This window comes from Schistocerca serialis, unplaced genomic scaffold (genome assembly GCF_023864345.2).
Source record: "Schistocerca serialis cubense isolate TAMUIC-IGC-003099 unplaced genomic scaffold, iqSchSeri2.2 HiC_scaffold_843, whole genome shotgun sequence".
In the NCBI taxonomy this organism is placed as follows: domain Eukaryota; kingdom Metazoa; phylum Arthropoda; class Insecta; order Orthoptera; family Acrididae; genus Schistocerca; species Schistocerca serialis.
Window position 1 is genome coordinate 1,179,721 of NW_026048456.1, and position 27,288 is coordinate 1,207,008.

The following is a 27,288-nucleotide window of genomic DNA, read 5'->3' on the forward strand; positions in this document are numbered from 1 at the left end:
GTCCGGAATCACGCGGCTGCTACGGTCATAGGTTCGAATCCTGCCTCGGGCATGGATGTGTGTGATGTCCTTACGTTAGTTAGGTTTAAGTAGTTCTAAGTTTAGGGGACTGATGACCTCAGCTGTTAAGTCCTATAATGCTTAGAGCCATTTTTTTTGTGGATACTGTCTGCAAGTGTGTTGCGAACTGAGTTACCGCTAAAGAAGTAATAAATTAAAACGTATTGCCTCATGCTGAATTTTTATAAACAGCGAAAATGTAGTAAGCGATAAACTTGTTTCCTTTCGTTATTGTTTTGAGGTGTCGGTGAGAAAAAGTTTCGTAAAGTTTTGAAATTATGTATAAAGTTTACTGGAAGCCGGTAAGTAATCTCTTTCTCAAACACAGGGTGAATATAACCTGAGTAATATGGTCAGCGTGATGTATACTGCCTCAAGGCGTTAAAAACTCTGTAACCTTAGTACCAGACTTACTGCATTTAACTTTTAACGTAAGATTGTACCTCTTAAAGAGTAGATTGTAACAGCGTTTTAAATTTTTAAATTCAGTCAATAATCACATGAAATATCTAAAATCAAATTTTTGTTTGTCCTTCCAGCAGTTAGAAATATAACCTGCACTAGATTATGGTCCATGATAACTTTTTTCAACGTACCACAGTGCTTTAGAGGAAGTTAAGATGAAAAATTTGGCGTAGGATGCTTGTAATCTATCAAGTCGGGAAGGTACCACAAATACAACGCAAACTACTGCGCATGCCCATCGCACCAGGTTTTCAATATTCTCTCATTCTGTTCTCTCAAACTATTGAGCCTAGAGGAGATATTAATAGGGCCTTTTTTTTTATAGGATATTCAACGTAGTGTAATTTTGTACTGGGATACGTTTACGCTAGAGGCCGCGATTTTCGAGTTATTCAAACAAAACGAATGGATGTGAACTTAAAATGCACTCCACCCTCAAACTCATCCCTCTTGTTCAGGATTTTTGTTTGGGATTTTGTTCATGGCACTCCCTCCTATTATCGTACAAAAGTTTGTGACCACATGAACTATTTCGCATATTCGATCTTTTTTGGTCTTCATTGACTGGGCTATTATTACGCCACCGGCTTAGCTGTGCACTTACAAATTGTAAAATTGATATTTACGTAAATTTTATCTCACAATTTTGACAAATTTTACAGCATAAAATTAATGAAAAAATACATTAGTTTATGTAGCCTTTTTATTACGATACTGTGGTGTTTGTAACGCTTAATTTTCGATCCAATTGTAATTAGATTACGCAGAATTTTTATAAAAGTCATTTTTCTTTCATTTCCCGAACAGGGATGTTTAAATTAACGAAACAGCCGATTAAGCTGGTGGCGTCAATGAAACTTAGTTAATGAAGACAGAAAGGGTCGCTAGGGGAAGTAACTCACGAAGTCGCAGACCTTTGCACGGTGGTAGGGGGGGGGGGGGGGTGCCACGAACAAAACACCAAACAAAAATCGTGATCGTGACCGGTAAGGGGAGGGGGGTGACGGCGGGGGTACGTTTGAAGGTCACTCCCGTTCGTTGATTTTGAGTAACTCAGAAACCACGGCTTCTATCGGAAACGTATCCCAGTATAAAATTAAACATTAAATTTAATACAAAATGGTCCTGTTAGGTTTTTTCTCTAGGACCGATAGTTTGCGAGAAGAGAACGAGAAAATATCGAAGATCTCGCAAGACGCGCATGCACTGTAGCTTGGGTTGATTTTCTAGGCGAATTTGTGGTAGGTTGCCGATTTGATAGAATACAAGCGTCTTGCATCAAACTTTTCGTCTCGACTTGCTCTACGCCTTGGTACGCTGCAAACAACTATCGTCTACACCAGTGCTTCCCAGCATTTCTTAGACCATTACTTATGACTGTCCTCCCCCCCCCCCCCCCGCTCCCCCGTCATCTGTTGCCCCCCCCCACCCCCACGAACTGTAACACCTAACTAAACTGTAGGCTGAAAGACTCTTCTAGGAACACTTTCATTTTTAAAAACGATGAAAGATGAATGATATTTGGTTTGTGTATGTGTGTGTGCGTGCATGTGTGTGTGTGTGTGTGTGTGTGTGTGTGTGTGTGTGTGTGTGTGAATGAATAACGAAGGAATTCGTGGTGCATTGCAAGTGCTATCCACAACTCCTTCTCAGATAAGAAAGCTAACTATCCACAGTGAGGGTAGACACTTGTTTAAAATGTGTGCACTATATTCATAATTCGTAAATCACTTGGTTGCACTCCTTACTTCTGAACTGGCACAACTGGAAGACTTCGGGCTGTTAATGGTTTGTGTCTGCCAACAATGACTAATAATAATAATTATAATAAAAATAATAATATTGTTTACAGCGCTATAGTAGCTCTTATTGTAGATAGTGTCGGAAGTTCCATGCGGCTTTTCGTGGATGATGCTGTAGTATATAGAGAAGTTGTAGCATTAGAAAATTGCAGCGAAATGCAGGAAGATCTGCAGCGGATAGGCACTTGGTGCAGGGAGTGGCAATTGACCCTTAACATAGACAAATGTAATGTATCGCGAATACATAGAAAGAAGGATCCTTTATTGTATGATTATATGACAGCGGAACAAACACTAGTAGCAGTTACTTCTGTAAAATACCTGGAAGTATGCGCACGGAACGATTTGAAGTGGAATGATCATATAAAATTAATTGTTGGTAAGACGGGTGTCAGGTTGAGATTCATTGGGAGAGTCCTTAGAAAACGTAGTCCATCAACAAAGGAGGTGGCTTACAAAACACTCGTTCGACCTATACTTGAGTATTGCTCATCAGTGTGGGATCCGTACCAGGTCGGGTTGACAGAGGAGATAGAGAAGATCCAAAGAAGAGCGGCGCGTTTCGTCACAGGGTTATTTGGTAAGCGTGATAGCGTTACGGAGATGTTTAGCAAACTCAAGTTGCAGACTCTGCAAGAGAGGCGCCCTGCATCGCAGTGTAGCTTGCTGTCCAGGTTTCGAGAGGGTGTGTTTCTGGATGAGATATCGAATATATTGCTTCCCCCTACTTATACCTCCCGAGGAGATCACGAATGTAAAATTAGAGAGATTAGAGCGCGCACGGAGGCTTTCAGACAGTCGTTCTTCCCGCGAACCATACACGACTGGAACAGAAAAGGGAGGTAATGACAGAGGCACGTAAAGTGCCCTCCGCCACAAACTGTTGGGTGGCTTGCGGAGTATAAATGTAGATGTAGATGTAGCTACTGCTGTGTTTTACTGTCAATTAATTCGTTTATCTGTTTCTAAGCAAGTAATGAAGCAATGGACTACTGCAGGTACTATCTACAACTGGAGAAGACATTTTCGTGAGATATTTAGCATTTGTTACCTATATGTCTCACTTTTATCGTCAGTGATGTACGGGACAAAGCACAACATACGTGCGTAGTGAGTAGACTATGTGAGGAACTTGCAACCTCCACTACATTAATGCTATTGATTCTCAAAGTAATTATTGGTAAATTGTACAATCAGTATTGGAGCACTACAAAATTGTGTGAATAGTAATGATTGTTTGAAAATAATTCACTTTCGTGAATGAGAAAGAATTGGATCTTTTAGTTTTTAGCCCTCAGAAAATTTCATTTTACGCCTCGGGGGGTAATTTCCCCTAGGTTGTGTTCAAATGTTTCAAATGGCTCTGAGCACTATGCGTTAATTTCTGAGGTCATCAGTCGCCTAGAACCTAGAACTAATGAAACCTAACTAACCTAAGGACATGACACACATCCATGCCCGAGGTAGGATTCGATCCTGCGACCGTAGCGGTCACCGGTTCCAGACTGAAGCGCCTAGAACCGCACGGCCACACCGGCCGGCAGGTAGACTGGATGTAAGTACATTTTCACCAGTGTCGTAATTGTGGCGGCGTCCACTGTTCACGAAATCGTGTCTCATTAAATTCTGCCATACAGTGGCTAGCAAGCTAGGGAACAAGTGGTCTACACCCTGCAGGTGGACTAGAATCTGATGACGGGAATCAGATAGGCTGCAAACAGGTCCGGTTCCGAGAACATTTTTCGACACAAACGACTTATCGTTTGGCGCCCCCCTTTCCCCTCGCGCACTTATAGACGGGTCAGCTTTTGCTGTTGGCTGCAAAGCGCACTGTATACAAATCTTGCTTTTGAGCCCCTCTCCAAGCTAGGTGCCCAAAGCGGGCTCTGCTGATTGTGATACAACCTGTGCTGAAATCATACAGTTTGTGGCACCAGAGGCTCTCCTCTCTCCTCGGCGCCCCAAAGTGGCGGTTCAAAATGGTTCAAATGGCTCTGAGCACTATGAGACTAAACATCTGTGGTCATCAGTCCCCTAGAACTTAGAACTACTTAAACCTAACTAACCTAAGGACATCACACACATCCATGCCCGAGGTAGGATTCGAACCTGCGACCGTAGCAGTCGCGCGGTTCCGGACTGAGCGCCTAGAACCGCTAGACCACCGCGGCCGGCCAAAGTGGCGGGTTGAGTCGCTTGGGCCTGATTGCGAATAGCTCTGTTTTCAAAGTCATTGATCAGACATGAATTTTCCGTTTGCAGCAGCCCATTAACACGCTGAGACGGCTAGCACAGTGGAAGCAGTGCGCCCCGCTATCGCGTGGTGACGCCCCAGCTGGGCAGCGGGCGCTGGTACCTTACCTGGAGCGACAGGTCGTGCGTGGCGTGGTACGGCAGCGGGCGGAGCACCTCGGCGGCGACAGAAGCGGAGCGAGACTGGCACTGCGACGCCACACGCACATGCGTGAAAGCTGCTGCGTGCCCGCGTGCGAAAAAAAAGGAAACCGAACAGCGAGCGCGGCCAAGACAAATATTTGCTCTGGAGCAGATAAACGCGCGGAAAACTTTGCTGCCTCTCGGCTCCCTCCCTGCCTCCGGATGCGTCTGGCGCCTTCCAGACTGCTGGATGGGGTGGGGCGGGCATCGTCTTCTGTCAAGTGCCGAGGCTGTCGCACGCCAGCCGACGGGCAACGGGCGGCACTGCAGGGTAGCATTCAGGGTCGAGTTGCCGGAGCGGGAATCACAGCTTCTTAGTTTCGCTCCTCCCCTCTCCCCTCCACCACCCAGTACAATTTTCTGTTACTCCCACTTTCAATATAACACTTTTAGCGTAGTTGCCTAGGACTTAATATAAAATACACTACTGGCCATTAAAATTGCTACACCACGAAGATGACATGATACAGACGTGAAATTTAACCGACAGGAAGAAGATGCTGTGATATGCAAATGATCAGCTTTTCAGAGCATTCACACAAGGTTGGCGCCGGTGGCGACACCTACAACGTGCTGACGTGAGGAAAGTTTCCAACCGATTTCTCGTACACAAACAGCAGTTGACCGGTGTTGCCTGGTGAAACGTTGTTGTGATGCCTCGTGTAAGGAGGAGAAATGCGTACCGTCACGTTTCCGACTTTGATAAAAGTCGAATTGTAGCTTATCGCGATTGAGGTTTGTCGTATCGCGGCATTGCTGCTCGCGTTGGTCGAGATCCAATGACTGTTAGCAGAATGTGGAATCGGTGGGTTCAGGAGGGTAATACGGAACGCCGTGCTGGATCCCAACGGCCTCGTATCACTAGCAGTCGAGATGACAGGTATCTTATCCGCATGGCTGTAACGGATCGTGCAGTCACGTTTCGATCCCTGAGTCAACAGATGGGGACGTTTGCAAGACAACAACCATCTGCAAGAACAGTTCGACGACGTTTGCGGCAGCATGGACTATCAGCTCGGAGACAGTGGCTGCGGTTACCCTTGACGCTGCATCACAGACAGGAGCGCCTGCGATGGTGTACTCAACGACGAACCTGGGTGCACCAATGGCGCAACGTCATTTTCTCGGATGAATCCAGATTCTGTTTACAGCATCATGATGGTCGCATCCGTGTTTGGCGACATCGCGATGAATGCACATTGGAAGCGTGTATTCCTCATCGCCATACTGGCGTATCCCCCGGCGTGATGGTATGGGGTGCCATTGGTTACATGTCTCCGCCACCTCTTGTTCACATTGACGGCGCTTTGAACAGTGGACGTTACATTTCAGATGTGTTACGACCCGTGACTCTACCCTTCATCCGAACCCTGCGAAACCCTACATTTCAGCAGGATAATGCACGACCGCATGTTGCAGGTCTTTTACGGGCCTTTCTGGATACAGAAAATGTTTGACTGCTGCCCTGGCCAGCATATTCTCCACATCTCTCACCAATTGAAAACGTCTGGTCAATGGTGGCCGAGCAACTGGCTCGTCACAATACGTCAGTCACTACTCTTGGTGGACTGTGGTATCGTGTTGAAGCTGCATGGGCAGCTGTACCTGTACACGCCATCCAAGCTCTGTTTGACTCAATGCCTAGGCGTATCAAGGCCGTTATTACGGCCAGAGGTGATTGTTCTGGGTACTGATTTCTCAGGACCTATGCACCCAAATTGCAAGAAAATGTAATCACATGTCAGTTCTAGTATAATATATTTGTCCAATGAATACCCGTTTACCATCTGCATTTCTTCTTGGTGTAGCAATTTTAATGGCCAGTAGCGTAAAATATTTTAATCTATAAAACCGCCATGTCTGCCTGTTTCGACATGCTAATCTCAAAACTACTTGATTATTTTTTTCATGGGTTTTTCACAGTAAATTTGACTGTAACCCAGGGTAACATATAGGCTCTATTTCATGAAAATCGAATCACGAAATAAAGATATATCGTGATTTCAAGTTTTGTCGAAAACCGCCGAGTCTGCCTGTCTGTTTGAATACGCTAATCTCCTAAATTACTAGACGAATTGTAATGGGTTTTCAAGGGTAACATGAACGTAACTTGAGGTAACATATAGGCTTCATTTCCTCAAAGTGGTATCACGAAAAAAAAAAAAAAAAAAAAAAAAAAAAAAAAAAAAAAAAAATAAAATAAAATCGTAATTTAATGTTCTGGTAGTCTGCTCAGCTTAGCAGTTCGGTTGTTTACTTAGTGAGAGCGTGGCACACCAAAGAACCAATAGACGACGCTGTTGGTTTTTTTACCCCAGTGACAGAAATACCGAGTGATCAAAAAGTCAGTATAAATTTGAAAACTGAATAAATCACGGAATAATGTAGATAGAGGGGTACAAATTGACACACATGCTTGGATGACATGGGGTTTTATTAGATCCAAAAAGAATACAAAAGTTCACAAAATGTCCGACAGATGGCGCTTCATCTGATCAGAATAGCAATAATTAGCATAACAAAGTAAGACAAAGCAAAGATGATGTTCTTTACAGGAAATGCTCAATATGTCCACCATCATTCCTCAACAATAGCTGTAGTTGAGGAATAATGTTGTGAACAGCACTGTAAAGCATGTCCGGAGTTATGGTGAGGCATTGGCGTCGGATGTTGTGTTTCAGCATCCCTAGAGATGTCGGTCGATCACGATTCACTTGCGACTTCAGGTAACCCCAAAGCCAATAATCGCACGGACTGAGGTCTGGGGACCTGGGAGGCCAAGCAAGACGAAAGTGGCGGCTGAGCACACGATCACCACCAAACGGCACGCGCAAGAGATCTTTCACGCGTCTAGCAATTTTTTTGGTTCTAATAAAACCCCATGTCATTCCAAGCATGTGTGTCAATTTTTACCTCTCTATCTACATTATTCCGTGGTTTATTAAGTTTTTAAATTTATACTGACTTTTTGATCATCCGGTACTTTCGGAAGTTTACGTCAGCGACAACATTAAAATTACATGGTTAGGATATAAGGATTTACTGATTTCGCTTTGTGTGTTAAAAGCTTAAGGAAAATGCTTTGCTTCTTTCGATAGGTTTCATTTACTTTGGACTTATTGGCTAGGAAAACGAATTTATTGACAAATTGATCCTATAAGGATTCCATTTTTACCGACTGCGGCACGCAACCCTAAAAACAGACGGTATGAAAATATCCTTCTTCAACCTCTGCTGGTAAGCACGGGAATATAGCTAGTAATAATTGTAAAAGATTATACCCAAACGAGCAAACATGACAAAAGAGACGTTAAGAGGCACAACTTCCAAGGTGAAATTCTTGTAAGAATTGCCACGGCCCTTTGAAATTTAGACAGGCGTGAGAAAAAATGACAGACTATCACCTCGACTATTGAACTTCGCTCCAGAATGGTTCAAATGGCTCTGAGCACTATGGGACTTAACATCAATGGTCATCAGTCCCCTAGAACTTAGAACTACTTAAACCCAACTAACCTAAGGACATCACACAACACCCAGCCATCACGAGGCAGAGAAAATCCCTAACCCCGCCGGGAATCGAACCCGGGAACCCGGGAACCCGGGCGTGTTTGCTCCAGAAAAGATTGAGAGAATTTGTAAATCAGAACTTGAAAATAAAGGAATAATCCTGGTCTGCTTACGGAAAAAATGGGAAAGAATTAAAGTCACCTGCACGTGACTCTCTCCTCCTAGCATTGTTCTTTCATCCCTGACGACCTTAATTTTGTCATATCGAACTTTGGTATCAGCACGGTCTTCGTATGTAACGTGAAAGATAACTCCATAGACAAACTTCGGGAACTTCTTCGGGGATACCTTCTGAGTATGGTTGTATACTCAGTATCATTTACTTGCGTTAGCCGGCCGGGGTGGCCGAGCGGTTCTAGGCACTAAAGTCTGGAACAGCGCGACCGCTACGGTCGCAGGTTCGAATTCTGCCTCGGGCATGGATGTGTGTGATGTCCTTAGGTTAGTTAGGTTTAAGTAGTTCTAAGTTCTAGGGGGCTGATGACCTCAGAAGTTAAGTCCCATAGTGCTCAGAGCCATTTGAACTTACTTGCGTTATAAGATTCTAATATTATTTTTCAACTGCAATGTACACTGAAGAACTAAAGTGACTGGTACACCTCCCTAATATCGTCTAGAGCTCCCACGAGTGTGCAAAAGTGCCGCAACACGATGTGGCTTTGACTCGATTAATGTCTGAAGTAGTACTGGTTGGAATTGATACCATGAACCCTGCAGGGCTGTCTATAAGTCCATAAGAGTACGAGGGGCTGGAGATCTCTTCTGAACAGCACGTTGCAAGGCACCCCAGGTATGCTCAACAATGTTCATGTATGGGGAGTTTGGTGGCCAGCGGAAATGTTTAAACACCGTAGAGTGTTCCTCGAGACACTCTGTAGAAATTCTGGGCGTGTGGGGTGTCGCATTGTCCTACTGGAATTGCCCAAGTTCGTCGGAATGCACAATGAACATGAATGGATGCAGAGGATCAGACAGGATGCTTATGTACGTGTCACCTGTCAGAGTTGTATGTAGACGCATCAACAGTCCTATATCACTCCAACTGCACACGCCCCACACCATTACAGAGCCTCCACCAGCTTCAACAATCCCCTGCTGAAATGCAGGGTCCATGGAGGTTGTCTCTGTATCTCTACACGTCCATCCACTCAACTCAATTTTAAAAGAAACTCGTCCAACCAGGCAACATGTTTCCAGTCATCAACACTCCAGAGCCTGCGTTGATGGGTCCAGGCGAGGCGTAAAGCTTTGTGTCATGCAGTCCTCAAGGGTACACAAGTGGGCCTTTGGCTCCGAAAGTCCATATCGATGATGTTTCGTTGAATGGTTCTCACGCTGACACTTGTTGATAACCCAGCATCGAAATCTGCAGCAACTTGGAGAGAATTGCACTTCTCTCACGTTGAACGATTCTTTTCAGTCGTTGTTGGTCCCATTCTTGCAGGATCTTTTTCCTGCCGCATTATGTCGGAGATTTGATGTTTTACCGGATTCCTGACATTCACGGTAAAACATCAAATATCTCACATCGATGCGGCCGGAAAAAAATACTGCAAGAATGACACCAAAGACGACCGAAGAGAATCGTTCAACGTGACAGAAGTGCACCCTTTCCGAAAATTACTGCAGATTTCAATGTTAGGCCATCGAGAAGTGTCAACGAGTGAACCATTCAACGATACATTATCTATATGGGCTTTAGGAACGGAAGGCCCCTCGTGTACGCTTCATGACTGCCCGACACGAAGTTTTAGGCCTCGTCTGGGCCCGTCAAAACCGGCATTTGACTGTTGATGAGTGGAACATGTTGCCTGGTCGGACGAGTCTCGTTTCAAATTGTATCAAGCGGATGGGCTTGTACGAGTATGGAGACAACCTCATGAATACATGGATCCTGCATGTCAGTAGGGGACTGTTCAATCTGTTGGAGGATCTGTAATGGTGTGGGGCGTGTGAATTTGGTGTGATATGGGACCGCTGATACGTCTAGACACGAATCTGACAGGTGACACGTACGTAAGCATCCTGTCTGATCGCCTGCATCCACTCATGTCCATTGTGCATTCCGACGGATTTGGGCAATTCCTGCAGGACAATGCGACATCCTACACATCCAGAATTGCTACAGAGTGGCACTAAGACACTCTTCTGAGATTTAATACTTCCGCTGGTCATCAACCTCACCAGACATGACTATTATTGAGCGTACGTGGCATGCCTTGCAACGTACTGATCAGAAGAGGTCTCCACCCCCTCGTACTCTTACAGATTTATGGACAGCCCTGCAGGATTCATGGTGTCAACTCCCTCCGGCACTACTTCAGCCGTTAGTCGGGTCCATGACATGTCGTACTGCAGCACTTCTGCATGCTTGCGTGGCCCTACGCAATATTAGGCAGGTGTACCAGTTTCTTTAACTCATCAGTGTACAACTCTAATATCGTTTGCAAAAACTACCAATTCTGGATGTTGGATATTAAGTGGAACGTCATTCAAATATATAAGGAAGAGGAGTGCAACCAAAGTTACATTCTGTAGCCTCTCTTTGCGATTTTTTTCTCCCAAGTCACTAAAATTTTTTGCCCTCCCAGCACTATTGGTATTATTCCACAACTTTTTGCATACTGACATTTAGTATGTTTCAGACCAGCTGTGTAAAGCCACGAATTCCATGAAACTTCACACGACTGTCTGCAGTCCGTTTTTTAAGTATATTTTAAACTAGCTGTATGTAAAGCCATGAATTCCGTAAAAATTCATTTTTTCAAAGACAGTAACATGATCAACGCAATCAAACGCCTTCGACAGGTGGCAAAAAAAACGAACTGGAGATTCTATATTATTTAAGGCTTGCAATATTTGATTGGTCAGTGTGTAAATAGCTCAGTGACCCTTCTCGAATCCAAAGTGTCATATCGTAAGAAAATCTTTTGTACTTAAATGTGAGTCTTCTCTGAACTACGTTACTTTTAGATCTGCTAATTTCTGAACAACAGAGGGGAAAGTCGTGATCCAATGCTCACCCCCGCCCGCCATAAGCAGATTCCTTGTCGGCCACTTCCGCTAGGGAACTCTCGGTTGGAATGTTCTGCCAGATGATCGTGCAGCGCTCAGTTCGCCTGCGGCGACGTCGGGATGTCGTAAACTCCGGACGGACGTATCGCTAAAATAGAGATGATGCGCGGTCGTGTTATGACAGGCGGCTATTTGGACAGCTGTGGCGGCTACGCGCTCTGCCATTGCACCCACCGAGAGGCGCGTCCTTCTGCAGCCCCTCAGCTTCCCCCGTGGTTTATTTTCTGTGACGCTTCTACGCGTTTTGCCACTTTCCGCGTTCTACCCGTGGACGATGACCTCTGGAATCTGTCGGCCAAAACTATCACAGTTTAGAAATCAATTTGCAATGCAGTCATTGTCTGTACTTCACCTCTATGGTCACAATTTTTTTGTCATCAGACTACAAGTTTCGGTCTACAATGACCAGCTTCAGATGTGTTTAATAAAAAAAGTGCTGCTGACAAGATGACTCTTGTATATACTATTATTTATACACACATCAAAAAAAGTTTTGCATCACCCCGGTTCCCAGAACTAATGTAGATAGACGGTGACTGTGGCTATTGTATGACACGCACAGTCCCTTTCACTGTTCAGAGATGTCACTAAAACCACCCAAAGATGTCAACAACCATGCATGAGCAGCGCCTATTAGCAGGAGGGGGTCCGACAGACGATCAGTTCCAGTCATTCCACAAGGAAGGAAGTAGTTCAACCATGCCTAGACGGTCAACACCGCGGTTCGATCGCGTCCGCATTGTTACTTTGTGCCAGGAAGGGCTCTCAGCAAGGGAAGTGCCCAGGCTTCTCGGAGTGAGCCAAAGCGATGTTTTTCGGAGATGGAGGAGATACCGAGAGACAGATACTGTTGATGACACACCTCACGCAAGCCGCCCAAGGACTACTACTGCAGTCGATGACCCCTACCTATGGATTGTGGCTTGGAAGAACCCTGTTAGCAATGCCATCAAGTTGAATAATGCTTTTCGTATAGCCACAGGACGTCGTGTTACGACTCAAACTGTGCGCAATAGGCTGAATGATGCGCAACTTCACTCCCGACGTCCATGGCGAAATGCATCTTTGCAACCACTGCACCAGCGCGGTACAGATGGGCCCAACAAAACGCCGCATGGACCGCTCAGGATTGGCACCACGTTCTATTCACCGATGAGTGTCACATATGCCTTCAACCAGACAATAGTCGGAGACGTGTTTGGAGGCAACCCGGTCAGGCTGAACGCCTTAGACACACTGTCCAGCGAGTGCAGCAAGGTGGAGGTCCCCTGCAGTTTTCGGGTGGCATTATGTGGGGCCGACGTACGCCGCTGGTGGTCATGGAAGGCGCTGTAACGGCTGTACGATACGTGAATGCCATCCTCCGACCGACAGTGCAGCCTTATCGGCAGCATGTTGGCGAGGTATTCGTCTTCATGGATGACAATTAGCGCCTTCATCGTGCACATCTTGTGAATTACTTCCTTCAGGATAACGACATCGCTCGTCTAGAGTGGCCAGCATGTTCTCCAGACATGGACCCTATCAAACATGGCTGTGATAGGTTGAAAAGGGGTGTTTACAGACGACGTGAGCCACCAACCACTCTGAGGGATCTGCGCCAAATCGCCGTTGAGGAGTGGGACAATCTGGACCAACAGTGTCTTGATGAACTTGTGGATAGTATACCACGACGAATACAGGGATGCATCAATGCAAGAGGACGTGCTACTGGGTATTAGAGGTACCGATGTGTACAGCAATCTGGACCACCACATCTGAAGGTCTCACTGTATGGTGGCACAACATGCAATGTGTGGTTTTCATGAGCAATAAAAAGGGCGGAAATGATGTTTATGTTGATCTCTATTCCAGTTTTCTGTACTGGTTTCGGAATTCTCGGACCCGAGGTGATGCAAAACTTTTTTTGATGTGAGTATATTCGTAGTTGACGATGCTCGCGCTGATTTTGGGTTCAGTACTTGAGAAAATGAGTGTGAATTGCCAAGGGACCAAACTGCTGAGATCATCGGTCTCTAGACTGACACACTACTTAAACTAGGTTAAACTAACTAATGCGAAGGACAAGACAGTCACTATGGCCGAGGGAGGACTCGAACCTCCGGCGGGAGGGGCCGCGCAGACCGTGACAGCCAGGCTCGGTGGCCGAGCGGTTCTAGGTGCTTCAGTCTGGAACCGCGCGACTGCTACAGTCGCAGGTTCGAATCCTGCCTTGGGCATGGAGGTGTGTGATGTCCTTAGGTTAGTTAAGTTTAAGTAGTTCTAAGTTCTATGGGACTGATGACCTCAGATGTTAAGTGCCATAGTGCTCAGAGCCATTTGAACCATTTTTTAGACCGTGACATGGCGCCTTAAACGGCACGGCCACCCCGCGCGGCGTTTAGCATTTGACGATGCCAGTATGGCTCCGGTACCTTAGGACATGTTTTTATAAAACAGATCTGAAAATTGTCATTATAAACTGAAACCGGGAGTCTGATGAAGTTTGTGACCATAGACGTGAAGTAAATTAAATTTATTCTACATTCGGGTCACTGTTTAATTTGCGACCATGTCTCAGCTTGTGCAGTCATTGTCTACAACACAATTTTATTGCGTGTGTAACTTTTACTCTAGATGTTAGGAAAAGCAATGACTAGTTATTGTATAAGACACCCTACGCCACGTATTATATGGTGGCATCCGGAGCATGTAAATGCGTAATCAGAACTATACGAAGAGCCCAAAGTAACGCGGAACTGATGAGAAGGTGTCACAAGAGGCGGACCCGCCAGTGTAAGAGGAGGAGGGGAGTGTTGTGTTGTCAGTAGAGAAGCAGTGACAGCAGTTCAAATGACTCCGAGCACTATGGGACTTAACATCTGAGGTCATCAGTCCCCTAGAACTCAGAACTAATTAAACCTAACTGACCTAAGAGCATCACACGCATCCATGCCCGAGGTAGGATTCGAACCTGCGACCGTAGCGGTCGCTTGGTTCCAAACTGAAGCACCTAGAACCGCTCGGCCACCCCGGCCGGCGTAACAGCAGTATGGGCCGGTAATGAGAGCTCAGTGACTTCGAAAGATGCACTAGTTACTGGATGTCACCTGAGTAACAAATCCATCAGCGTCATTCCAACCTTTCTAAAGCTAGCCATGTGGACTATTTGTGATGAGATTATGAAGTAAAAATGCGAAGGGACGAAAGCTGTGAAACGAAGAGAAAGCAGTCCTCATGTACTGACGAAGATGGGCAGTCGAAGGTTGCAGATTCTTTGATGAATGGGTTTATTTGTCGAATGATATTACGTGGTACTACATCGTCTCATGTAGGTAACGACAAGGAAATTAAATGTTACTTAACACATAATTATACAGGTTAAAACATAACAACCCATAAATTCAATGTCATTTCTCGCCTGATATACTGTTGTTGCCGTAGTAACATGTAACATGTTGCGACAGAGAAGACCTATGTCTCAAAGCATGGGATGTGGCAAAGTGTCATCTTTGACATTTCGATAATCGTAGCACACTCTGAGTAAATCGCTTGCATCTAAACATAATCGTTTGAAAGACGTGCACTTCACTCACCATTCAGTGCTCTTATTTCACATTTCTAATACCAGCATTCTGGTACTCGGTCAAGTAATAATTCAGGTAATATTAATAATTTCTATGGGTTGCCTGATTTATTTGAAGATTTTTACAGCTTGTCTCACACTGATTTGTGATAGGAGCTTGGCGCTAGAAATTTGCTTTATTTATGGGCGAGGGCAGCAGTCTTCCTAGCAGCCATGATGACTTCCCGTTTCCCATCCCTTTTCCGATCGCCAGGGTAACACGTGGTGTCGTTTGAACATTCAGTAGTGGCCAAAGTTTCTCCCGTTCTCAGTCCCCCAACCTGCCTTACCAACCTTGTAAACGCTATTTCTGCTCAATCTTAACGCCGCGAGGTCGCCTTCCTGTGGAATTCCGGCCCTATGATTGGCCAGTTTAGGTGCGCGCCCGTTTTTCGCGGGCGGGCGCCAACCGCCCTCCGCGGATGGGTGGTGGACAAAGGGGCAGTAGGCAGTTCTAGTGTGACCGTGCCGGAGACCGGAGGTGCCGCTTCCACGAGATGAAGTTCGGTGAGCATGAGCGCCGACGTGCCCTGCAGCCCAGAGGGAACCTCATAGGTCATTGTGAATAGTTTCGAGTCTTCCGGGTTTCATTGCTTTAGTACGGGAGGCTACCGAGCGACTCGCGCACAGTAGCATCTTCTTACTCTTAGGCTAATTCCTGATGGTGGTCGTTGCACGCCTGCAACCCCTCCCTTTACTAAATGGGATTCTACACTCCTGGAAATGGAAAAAAGAACACATTGACACCGGTGTGTCAGACCCACCATACTTGCTCCGGACACTGCGAGAGGGCTGTACAAGCAATGATCACACGCACGGCACAGCGGACACACCAGGAACCGCGGTGTTGGCCGTCGAATGGCGCTAGCTGCGCAGCATTTGTGCACCGCCGCCGTCAGTGTCAGCCAGTTTGCCGTGGCATACGGAGCTCCATCGCAGTCTTTAACACTGGTAGCATGCCGCGACAGCGTGGACGTGAACCGTATGTGCAGTTGACGGACTTTGAGCGAGGGCGTATAGTGGGCATGCGGGAGGCCGGGTGGACGTACCGCCGAATTGCCCAATACGTGGGGCATGAGGTCTCCACAGTACATCGATGTTGTCGCCAGTGGTCGGCGGAAGGTGCACGTGCCCGTCGACCTGGGACCGGACCGCAGCGACGCACGAATGCACGCCAAGACCGTAGGATCCTACACAGTGCCGTAGGGGACCGCACCGCCACTTCCCAGCAAATTAGGGACACTGTTGCTCCTGGGGTATCGGCGAGGACCATTCGCAACCGTCTCCATGAAGCTGGGCTACGGTCCCGCACACCGTTAGGCCGTCTTCCGCTCACGCCCCAACATCGTGCAGCCCGCCTCCAGTGGTGTCGCGACAGGCGTGAATGGAAGGACGAATGGAGACGTGTCGTCTTCAGCGATGAGAGTCGCTTCTGCCTTGGTGCCAATGATGGTCGTATGCGTGTTTGGCGCCGTGCAGGTGAGCGCCACAATCAGGACTGCATACGACCGAGGCACACAGGGCCAACACCCGGCATCATGGTGTGGGGAGCGATCTCCTACACTGGCCGTACACCACTGGTGAGCGTCGAGGGGACACTGAATAGTGCACGGTACATCCAAACCGTCATCGAACCCATCGTTCTACCATTCCTAGACCGGCAAGGGAACTTGCTGTTCCAACAGGACAATGCACGTCCGCATGTATCCCGTGCCACCCAACGTGCTCTAGAAGGTGTAAGTCAACTACCCTGGCCAGCAAGATCTCCGGATCTGTCCCCCATTGAGCATGTTTGGGACTGGATGAAGCGTCGTCTCACGCGGTCTGCATGTCCAGCACGAACGCTGGTCCAACTGAGGCGCCAGGTGGAAATGGCATGGCAAGCCGTTCCACAGGACTACATCCAGCATCTCTACGATCGTCTCCATGGGAGAATAGCAGCCTGCATTGCTGCGAAAGGTGGATATACACTGTACTAGTGCCGACATTGTGCATGCTCTGTTGCCTGTGTCTATGTGCCTGTGGTTCTGTCAGTGTGATCATGTGATGTATCTGACCCCAGGAATGTGTCAATAAAGTTTCCCCTTCCTGGCACAATGAATTCACGGTGTTCTTATTTCAATTTCCAGGAGTGTATTTGATAATACGGCGATCGTTACTAAAATTCCTTTCCTCCTGCTATCGTGGCGTGCTATGAACGTACGTTAGGGCAGGCTGCTGAACTCGAATCTTTCTTCCCCCCACCCCCATTTGGTTGTATTATTGTTCGATTCTCAACTGTTTAATAAATGAGTCCGTAAATCTTACATTATCTCTCTTTCCTTACGTGAACTCAACCCTAGTGTAACAAAAAATGGTTCAAATGGCTCTGAGCACTATGGGACTTAACAGCTATTGTCATCAGTCCCCTAGAACTTAGAACTACCTAAACCTAACTAACCTAAGGATATCACACAACACCCAGTCATCACGAGGCAGAGAAAAATCCCTGACCCCGCCGGGAATCGAACCCGGCAACCTGGGCGCGGGAAGCGAGAGCGCTACCGCACGACCATGAGCTGCGGACAACCCTAGTGTAACATAACAATGCGGAACTATAACGGTTGCTACAAGGTCGTGCAGGTCTCGCGCCACTAACGATAGTATAAAGATCCCATATCGTGCGGCTGGCACGACCATTGCACGCATGGCACTGATAACAGTAGTAATCATGTTCAACTGTTCCCCATTGACAAACTGGGAAGTGTTCACGGCTCCGTGTGAGTACGTGAGCACTAAATCCACTTGATGTGGTGGAAGTAGTGCCCTCTGTTTTGCCTTGCTAGTTTAGACAAAAAATATCAAAAATCACAGCCCCTACAGCAAGGAATAGTAACCTGTAAAATAAAAAAAAAAAATGAGCCACCGCTTTAACGTTCCACGGTTGTGTGAACAAATAGTTCTCCCAAACCCCTGACCATGTTTGTTGTTGTTGTGGTCTTCAGTCTGAAAATGGTTTGACGCAGTTCTCCATACTACTCTATCCTGTGCAAGTCTCTTCATCATCGAATAACTACGGCAACCTACATCCTTCTGAATCTACTTATTGTATTAATCTCTTGGTCTCCCTCTATGGGTTTGACACTCCACCCCCCCTCCTTACTACCGTCCAATACTAAATAGGTGATCACTTCATGTCTCAGAATATGTCCTATTAACCTACTCCTCTTTTAGTGGTTATGCCACAACTTTTTTTTATTTAGTCGATGCTTTAGCGCGCAAAACTGCTAAGGTCATGAGGGTCCGACAAATTTCTTTTTTCCGCAGTTCTGTATAGTTCCTCAGCATTAGTTACACCATCTACCCCTCTAATCTTCGGTATTTTGCTGTAGTACCACTTTTCAAAAGGCTCTATTCTCTTCTTGTCTAAACTATTTGTCGTACATGTTTCACTTTCATACACGACTACACTCCGGATGAAACCCTCCTGAAAAGGCTTCCAGACACTTAAATTTATATTCGATGTTAACAAATTTCTCTTCTTCATAAATGCTCTTCTTGCAATTCCCAGTCCACATTTCATACACTCTCTACTTGGGCCATCATTAGGCATTTTACTGGCCAAATAGCAAAACTCATCAATGCTTTTAGTATATCGTTTTCTAACCCAATTGCCCCAGCATCATTTGAACACTATGACGCCTCAACAACCGATAAACGACAATTATCGCTTATTTGTTAGCGTATCCTTTCTGTAGACGTCACCAGCATTCAATAATTTATTGAAATATACAAAGAATTGTAATCGGCCACTTTTGTTGAAAGTTCGACTATGCGTCTCCGAGAGTTACACCTCCATCATGACGGATTTATTTAAATTAACTATAAACATACGATCTATATCTGCAATTTTTTTCCTCAGCCGGCGCATTATATTTCAGTGGTCGCAGAATGCTTTTCCATATCCTATTTATATTACACATGCATTCTATCCATAACATGTTTTACACAAAAAAGCCAAACGCTGCGCAGAATAATCATATTTACAAATCATCTTTGACACAAAATAATCTTGCCTCGAAACGTTTCGGAAATGATTGCGAGGTGCACAATGCAGCGAAAAACTTGGCTTAATGGATTCGCGGCAGGCGACTGCGACACGGGAATTCTGAATCTCATGCATAGGTGCGGCAGATAACGAAGACTCTCGTGTAAGGGTGAAAGGTAACCTTCTGTTTTGTCAGTGAGATGTTTTTCGAGAATACAGATCTTGCATATACGATTGGAAAATGGTGGCTACTTTCTGAAACACCGTCGTACGTAAAATCAAGTCCGAGTTTTCCAGTGGACTGAGAATTTCTTAGTAGGCAGCGCACAGCGTGTCATCTTGGATGGAGAGCCAGCGGCAGCTGTAGAATTACTTGCCCACGAGACTATCAGTTTTGGAATGATTATGTCTCGGGTGCGCGCGGCTGGTTACATCCCAAATCGAATCGTAGTGCCTCCTTCGGAGTTATAGAACTGAAGCGTGGGTGAGAACAAGACGCACAAGGGCTGAGTGAATCCCGCTTGCCTACAGCGCTCTGCAGACCCGTACGGTCACCCATCCAAATGCTAGCCAAGCCCAACAGAGCTTAATTTCCATGAGCTGACGGGAACCGGTGTTACCATTGCGGCAAGACCTGTAATCTCCCCTCCCCCCTCCCCCTAATTCCTTCTTCCACCTATTGTCCACATTAAACAATGCCCAGTCTAAGTAATTAATAAGCGAAGTCTTTTATGAAGATTTGAGAGGAGCGAAGTTACAATAGACTTTCAAGTTTACTTAACTTGTCATGTTGAGATGACTCCTATTCTTCTTGTCTAGGGGACTGATTCTTGAAGCTGAAACTGTCACATTACGTTCACACGGTTGATTTGAACTAAATAAATGTGAAGACTGTTGTTGCAGCATTTTTTTACATAAATATATTTTCTCACATTTTTGTATATCATACAATATTTTGATTTTTCACATTAACAAAGCCGAAATTACATTGTTCGCACCTATTATTATCACATCGGAGGCAAGCTTACGACTCCCGTACTCTGCGGAAATAACAACATTCTAAACGGCTTACAATTTTTCTTAACAAATGAATTCCTACAAGTTTTCGTTACACTATTAATTTCGATTATTATTTCGTAAACGAATCCAGAAATAAACATAGTAAACGGTACAGGATTGAGTAATTAATAATAGAAATTTTAAGTGTGCAAATATTTCGTAATTTCAAATATTTCGTAATTCAAATAAATATGCGGACACGAAGAATAAAGATGTAAAATATTAGTAACGTTTATTTTATTTTTAGCTTTAAGAGTTTTGACATAGAAGGTTAGAAAGCATTACTCTCCAGCACGCTATAGCCGATTTATCGGAGTTTAGAGACGTAGCAAAATGCCTGACTTAAAAAAATGGTTCAAATGGCTCTGAGCACTATGGGACTTAATATCTGAGGTCATCAGTCCCCTAGAACTTAGAACTAGTTAAACCTAACTAACCTAAGGACATCACAAACATCCATGCCCAAGGCAGGATTCGAACCTGCGACCGTAGCGGTGTTGCGGTTCCAGACTGCAGCGCCTTTAGCCGCACGGCCACTTCGGCCGGCATGCCTGACTTAATTATCGCTTGTGGCTCAATAGTGTGGTTACTATTGGAGGCCATTCCGGCGACTTATTTGCACCAATGTACCCCAGTTGGAAAAGTGTCCAATGGGTGGTAATAAAGGAGACTTTCCCTGTTTATTCATCTGAGTCCCCAGGAAGAAGGAACAAGAAAGATTGGCATTTAACGTACGGCTGACATAAAGATCGTTCGAGCAGCTTTGTCGAACTGTGTTTCAAGCAACTGTGTTCCACGGGAGGTGGATAAGAGCTCCGCGAAAAACAATTTATAACATGCCGATTTCCTTCGACACTTAGACGACACCAATTACTTTAAAAAAAAATTATTATGAATTGTGTATTATTAGGTACAACCTGAAATTGAAGAAATCGCTCGATTAAATATCTTTTTTTATTTTTAAAAATTTTATTAACATTCAAAATAAATGGGGTGTTCTATCAAAGTTCCAGGATCCTCTAAGTGTTTCGTCCGAGAAAAAGTTTGGGAAGCCCGCAATAGAGACGGTGTGAGCCCATAGGAGACGTCGTACTCACCAACTGCAGGTTTGATATCTCTTTTTCAAGACTGTGCACTCTGGTGTACAGTGAAGTTCGTGTCATTCCCAGTAACTTTAACACGGCTGCAGATGTGCTATGAGCTACTTTCATCAGGGTTATTGCGGCACTATTCCGATGTTCCTCACGAACTCGTGCGGCGTACGTAAACCACCCATACCCGTAGCGCTACCTGGTACAAAACACGACACGGACCTAAACAGTACAGAGTCCATGTATGGAGACGAAGAAGAAAGAGGGTCATTGTACTTTGCTGTCAACAGCGTGCACCGTGAGTCAATGGATATGTTTTGTTTGTAAACACGACACACGTTACGTGTAAACAGATACGAAGGTACTGTACAGCGACGCTAACTGTGGTCACGGCTGTATGAGGGTGTAAACTGGGTCACGTGACAACCTACAGTGTCGTACAAGCCCCAACTGTTTTATTTTTCTTTTGTAGCGCAAGCGTAGCAGCGATCGCAAAAAAATACTTGCACACACAGATGTTGCGATTCTGTGTAGAGGTTAATGAATTTACTGGCGACGAATACAGACTATCTAAATCTTACGGCAAAACGTAGCAGGGCAGTGGATTAGCATTCTGGAGAACTTCGTTTCAAATCCCCGTCCGACCTTTCAGATTTAGCTTTTAAAACGTTTCCCTGCATCTCTTACGGCAAATAACGAACGGGGCAATTCGCTTGAAAAGGACACGCACGATTTCCGTCCTCAAATTCCTCCTGTCCAAGTCACTAAAGACTTCGTCGTCGACGCGACCTTCAAGCGAAATATTTCTCTGTTTTAAGACTTACGGATTAAAATCACATAGACAGTAGATTTCTGTGAACTGCATACTTTGAGATAGGGTCGGAAATGAAAATTTAGTTTGTTATTGGCGTACAAAACTTGCAATTTCGTCAGCTCATTGCAGCTGCTCGAAATGATGACCACCGCCCCGAATTCATGTTTCAGAACAGCGCATATAATTTTACTGCAGGCTCTCAGATCTTCGTTGTCTGTTGCACTGTGAGACAAGCAGCTAAGAGCTTACCAACCACTTCATCACCGAGCGAGGTGGCGCAGTGGTTAGACACTGGACTCGCATTCGGGAGGACGACGGTTCAATCCCGCGTCCGGCCATCCTGATTTAGGTTTTCCGTGATTTCCCTAAATCGCTCCAGGCAAATGCCGGGATGGTTCCTTCCAAAGGGCACGACCGACTTCCTTCCCCGTCCTTCCCTAATCCGATGAGACCATGACCTCGCTGTCTGGTCTCCTTCCCCAAAACAACACAATCCAACCACTTCATCTTCAGTTCCTACTGTGGTTTCTCGTACCAACAAGTTCATCTACACTCCTGGAAATTGAAATAAGAACACCGTGAATTCATTGTCCCAGGAAGGGGAAACTTTATTGACACATTCCTGTCGTCAGATAGATCACATGATCACACTGACAGAACCACAGGCACATGGACACAGGCAACAGAGCATGCACAATGTCGGCACTAGTACAGTGTATATCCACCTTTCACAGCAATGCAGGCTGCTATTCTCCCATGGAGACGATCGTAGAGATGCTGGATGTAGTCCTGTGGAACGGCTTGCCATGCCATTTCCACCTGGCGCCTCAGTTGGACCAGCGTTCGTGCTGGACGTGCAGACCGCGTGAGACGACGCTTCATCCAGTCCCAAACATGCTCAATGGGGGACAGATCCGGAGATCTTGCTGGCCAGGGTAGTTGACTTACACCTTCTAGAGCACGTTGGGTGGCACGGGATACATGCGGACGTGCATTGTCCTGTTGGAACAGCAAGTTCCCTTGCTGGTCTAGGAATGGTAGAACGATGGGTTCGATGACGGTTTGGATGTACCGTGGACTATTCAGTGTCCCCTCGACGATCACCAGTGGTGTACGTCCAGTGTAGGAGATCGCTCCCCACACCATGATGCCGGGTGTTGGCCCTGTGTGCCTCGGTCGTATGCAGTCCTGATTGTGGCGCTCACCTGCACGGCGCCAAACACGCATACGACCATCATTGGCACCAAGGCAGAAGCGACTCTCATCGCTGAAGACGACACGTCTCCATTCGTCCCTCCATTCACGCCTGTCGCGACACCACTGGAGGCGGGCTGCACGATGTTGGGGCGTGAGCGGAAGACGGCCTAACGGTGTGCGGGACCGTAGCCCAGCTTCATGGAGACGGTTGCGAATGGTCCTCGCCGATACCCCAGGAGCAACAGTGTCCCTAATTTGCTGGGAAGTGGCGGTGCGGTCCCCTACGGCACTGCGTAGGATCCTACGGTCTTGGCGTGCATCCGTGCGTCGCTGCGGTCCGGTCCCAGGTCGACGGGCACGTGCACCTTCCGCCGACCACTGGCGACAATATCGATGTACTGTGGAGACCTCACGCCTCACGTGTTGAGCAATTCGGCGGTACGTCCACCCGGCCTCCCGCATGCCCACTATACGCCCTCGCTCAAAGTCCGTCAACTGCACATACGGTTCACGTCCACGCTGTCGCGGCATGCTACCAGTGTTTAAGACTGCGATGGAGCTCCGTATGCCACGGCAAACTGGCTGACACTGACGGCGGCGGTGCACAAATGCTGCGCAGCTAGCGCCATTCGACGGCCAACACCGCGGTTCCTGGTGTGTCCGCTGTGCCGTGCGTGTGATCATTGCTTGTACAGCCCTCTCGCAGTGTCCGGAGCAAGTATGGTGGGTCTGACACACCGGTGTCAATGTGTTCTTTTTTCCATTTCCAGGAGTGTACATCTATTTACATCAACATACACCGAAACGCCAAAGAACTGGTATAGGAAAGCGAATTCATGTACAAAGATACGTACAGGCAGAATAGGGCGCTGCAGTCGGCAACACCTATATAAGACAACAAGGGTCTGGCGCAGATCTTAGATCGCTTACTGCTGCTACAATGGCAGTGAGTTTGAACGTGGTGTTATAGTCGGCGCACGAGAAATGGGATACAGCATCTCCGAGGTAGCGATAAAGTGGGGAATGACCCGTACGACCATTTCGCTAGTGTGCTGTGAATATCAGGAATCCGATAATCATCAAATCTCCGACATCTACGGCTGGAAAAAGATCCTGCAAGAACGGGACCAACGACGACTGGAGAGAATCGTTTAACGTGGCAGAAATGCAACCCTTCCTCAAACTGCTGCAGATTTCAATGCTGGGCCGTCAACAAGTGTCCGCATGCGAACGATTCAACGAAACACCATCGATATGGGGTTTCGGAGCCGAAGGCTCGCTCGTGTACTGTTGATGAGTGCACGACACAAAGCTATACGCCTCGTCTGGGCCCGTGAACACCGACACTGGACTGTTGATGACTGGAAACATGTTGCCTGGTCGGACGAGTCTAGTTTCATATTATATCGAGCGGGTGGACGTGCACGGATATGGGGACAACTTCATGAATCCATGGACTATGCATGTCAGCAGGGGATTGTTCAAGCTGGTGGAGGCTCTGTAATGGTGTGGTGCGTGTTCAGTTGGAGTGATATGGGACCCCTGATACGTCTAGATACGACTCTGAAAGGTGACCCGTACGTAAGCATCCTGTCTGATAACGTGAAACCATTTATGTTCATTGTGCATTCCGACGGTCTTGGGCAATTTCAGCAGGATAATGCAACACCCTACACGTCCAGAATTCCTACAGAGTGGCTCCAAAAACACTCTTCTGAGTTTAAACACTTACGGTGTCCAACATACTCCCCAGACTTGAACATTATTGAGCATGCCTTGCAACCTGCTGTTCAGAAGAGATCTCCGCCGCCTCGTACTCTTACGGATTTACGTACAGCCCTGCAGGATTCATGGTATCAGTTCCCTCCAGCACTACTTCAGACATTAGTCGAGTCCATGCCACGTCGTGTTACAGCACTTCTGCGTGCTCGCGGGGGCCCTACATGATATTAGGCAGGTGTACCAGTTTAATATTTAAGAAACTATCAGCCTCGATTGCAGTAATGAAACCAACCTTTATCTCTGTTTCAGCCCAATTAGTTGAGCCTTCTTCAGAAGATATACCAGATTCTATAATATGTCTACGAGGGCATGGTCTAGAAATAAAACTAAAACAGCTTGAATAGGCGTAGTCACATTTTAAAAATGCGGTACATAGGTACTAAGACACCACCAAGACTTAATTTAAGCTCCGGCGAGCGCCTCGTCTCCATGGACGACGTGCGGTGGACCTCGGGAGTTACATCTTAAAACAAATAACTTATAGAATTGTTGAAACTCTGAAACATAATGTCTCTGCAAATGTTGTAAGATATAACTGCGTTGGTCTTTTATCTTTGACAGTGATGCACTCAGACATGCGTAATGTTCCCCGCCATGTTGATATGCAGCGCGTCATCTACTTAGTTTCACGTGAACTCCCGAGGTCCATCGGACGTCGTCCATGGAGACGAGGCGCTCGCCGGAGCTTAAATTAAGTCTTGGTGGTGTCTTAGTACCTATGTACCGCATTTTTAAAATGTGACTACGCCTATTCAAGCTGTTTTAGTTTTATTTCTAGACCATGCCCTCGTAGACATATTATAGAATCTGGTATATCTTCTGAAGAAGGCTCAATTACTTGGGCTGAAAGGTAAAGGTTGGTTTCATTAGCGCAATCGAGGCAGATAGTTTCTTATATGAGGGTCACTCCAAAAGAAATGCACAATATTTTTCTAAACATACAGTATTCATGCTGCATGTGTGAAAGTTTTACAGTGTATTGATACATCCTTCCCGCTTGTTTTCAAACTTAGTTCAACCTGTTCCCGTGAGTGGCGCCGTCACAGCATGTCTTCAAGATGGCTGCTACAATTGACGTTCGTCAGAAGCAACGTGCTGTCATAGAATTCCTGTGCTGTGAAAACGAGACAGTGGGAAACATCCACAAGAGGTTGAAAAATGTGTATGGAGATGCTGCTGTTGATCGCAGTACAGTTAGTCGGTGGGCAAGCAGGTTACGTGATGAAAGCGGGCACGGCAATATTGAGGATTGTCCTCGCAGCGGCAGGCCCCGTACTGCACACACTCCAGACAATGTGCAGAGAGTTAACGAATTGGCGACTGCTGACAGACGCATCACAGTGAACGAATTGTCACGCTACGTTGGGATAGGGGAAGGAATTGTTTGCAGAATACTGAAAGTGTTGGCGTTTAAAAAGATTTGTGCCAGATGGGTTCCCAGGATGTTGACAGTGGCTCACAAAGAAACAAGAAAAATGGTATGCAGCGAACTTTTGGAAGAGTACGAGAATTTTGGAGATGAATTTCTTGGAAGAATTGTGACAGGTGATGAAACACGGCTATATCATTTTTCACCAGAGACGAAGAGGCAATCAATGGAGTGGCATCATGCAAATTCACCCAAGGAAAAAAAAATTCAAAACCACGCCTTCAGTTGGAAAGATTATGGCTATGGTGTTTTTCGATTCTGAAGGAATCTTGTTTGTGGACATCATGCCAAGTGGAACCACCATAAATTCTGATGCATACGTGACGACACTGAAGAAGCTTCAAGCTCGACTGAATCGTGTTCGACCACATCGGCAAAAGGAGGATGTTTTGCTGCTGTTGCACGACAATCCACGGCCACACGTCAGTCAAAAAACCATGGAAGCGATCACAAAACTCGGATGGACAACACTGAAACACCAGCCTTACAGTCCTGACTTGGCTCCATGTGGCTATCATCTCTTTGGGAAACTGAAAGACTCTCTTCGTGGAACAAGGTTTGAAGACGATGACTCCCTTGTGCACGCTGCCAAACAATGGCTCCAACGGGTCGGCTCAGAATTTTACCGTGCGGGTATACAGGCGCTGGTTTCAAGACGGCGTAAGGCAGTTGAGAGGGATGAAAATTATGTGGAGAAATGAAAATATTGTTCCTAAAGGATGTATCTACACACTGTAAAACTTTCAAACATGTAGAATAAAACCAGGAATTAAAAAAATATAGTGTGCCTTTCTTTTGGCGTGACCCTCGTATATTAGATTATCACGACTGCTGATTGGGCTGCAATGTTGAAAGTACTAAAAAGGTGTACCAGTTT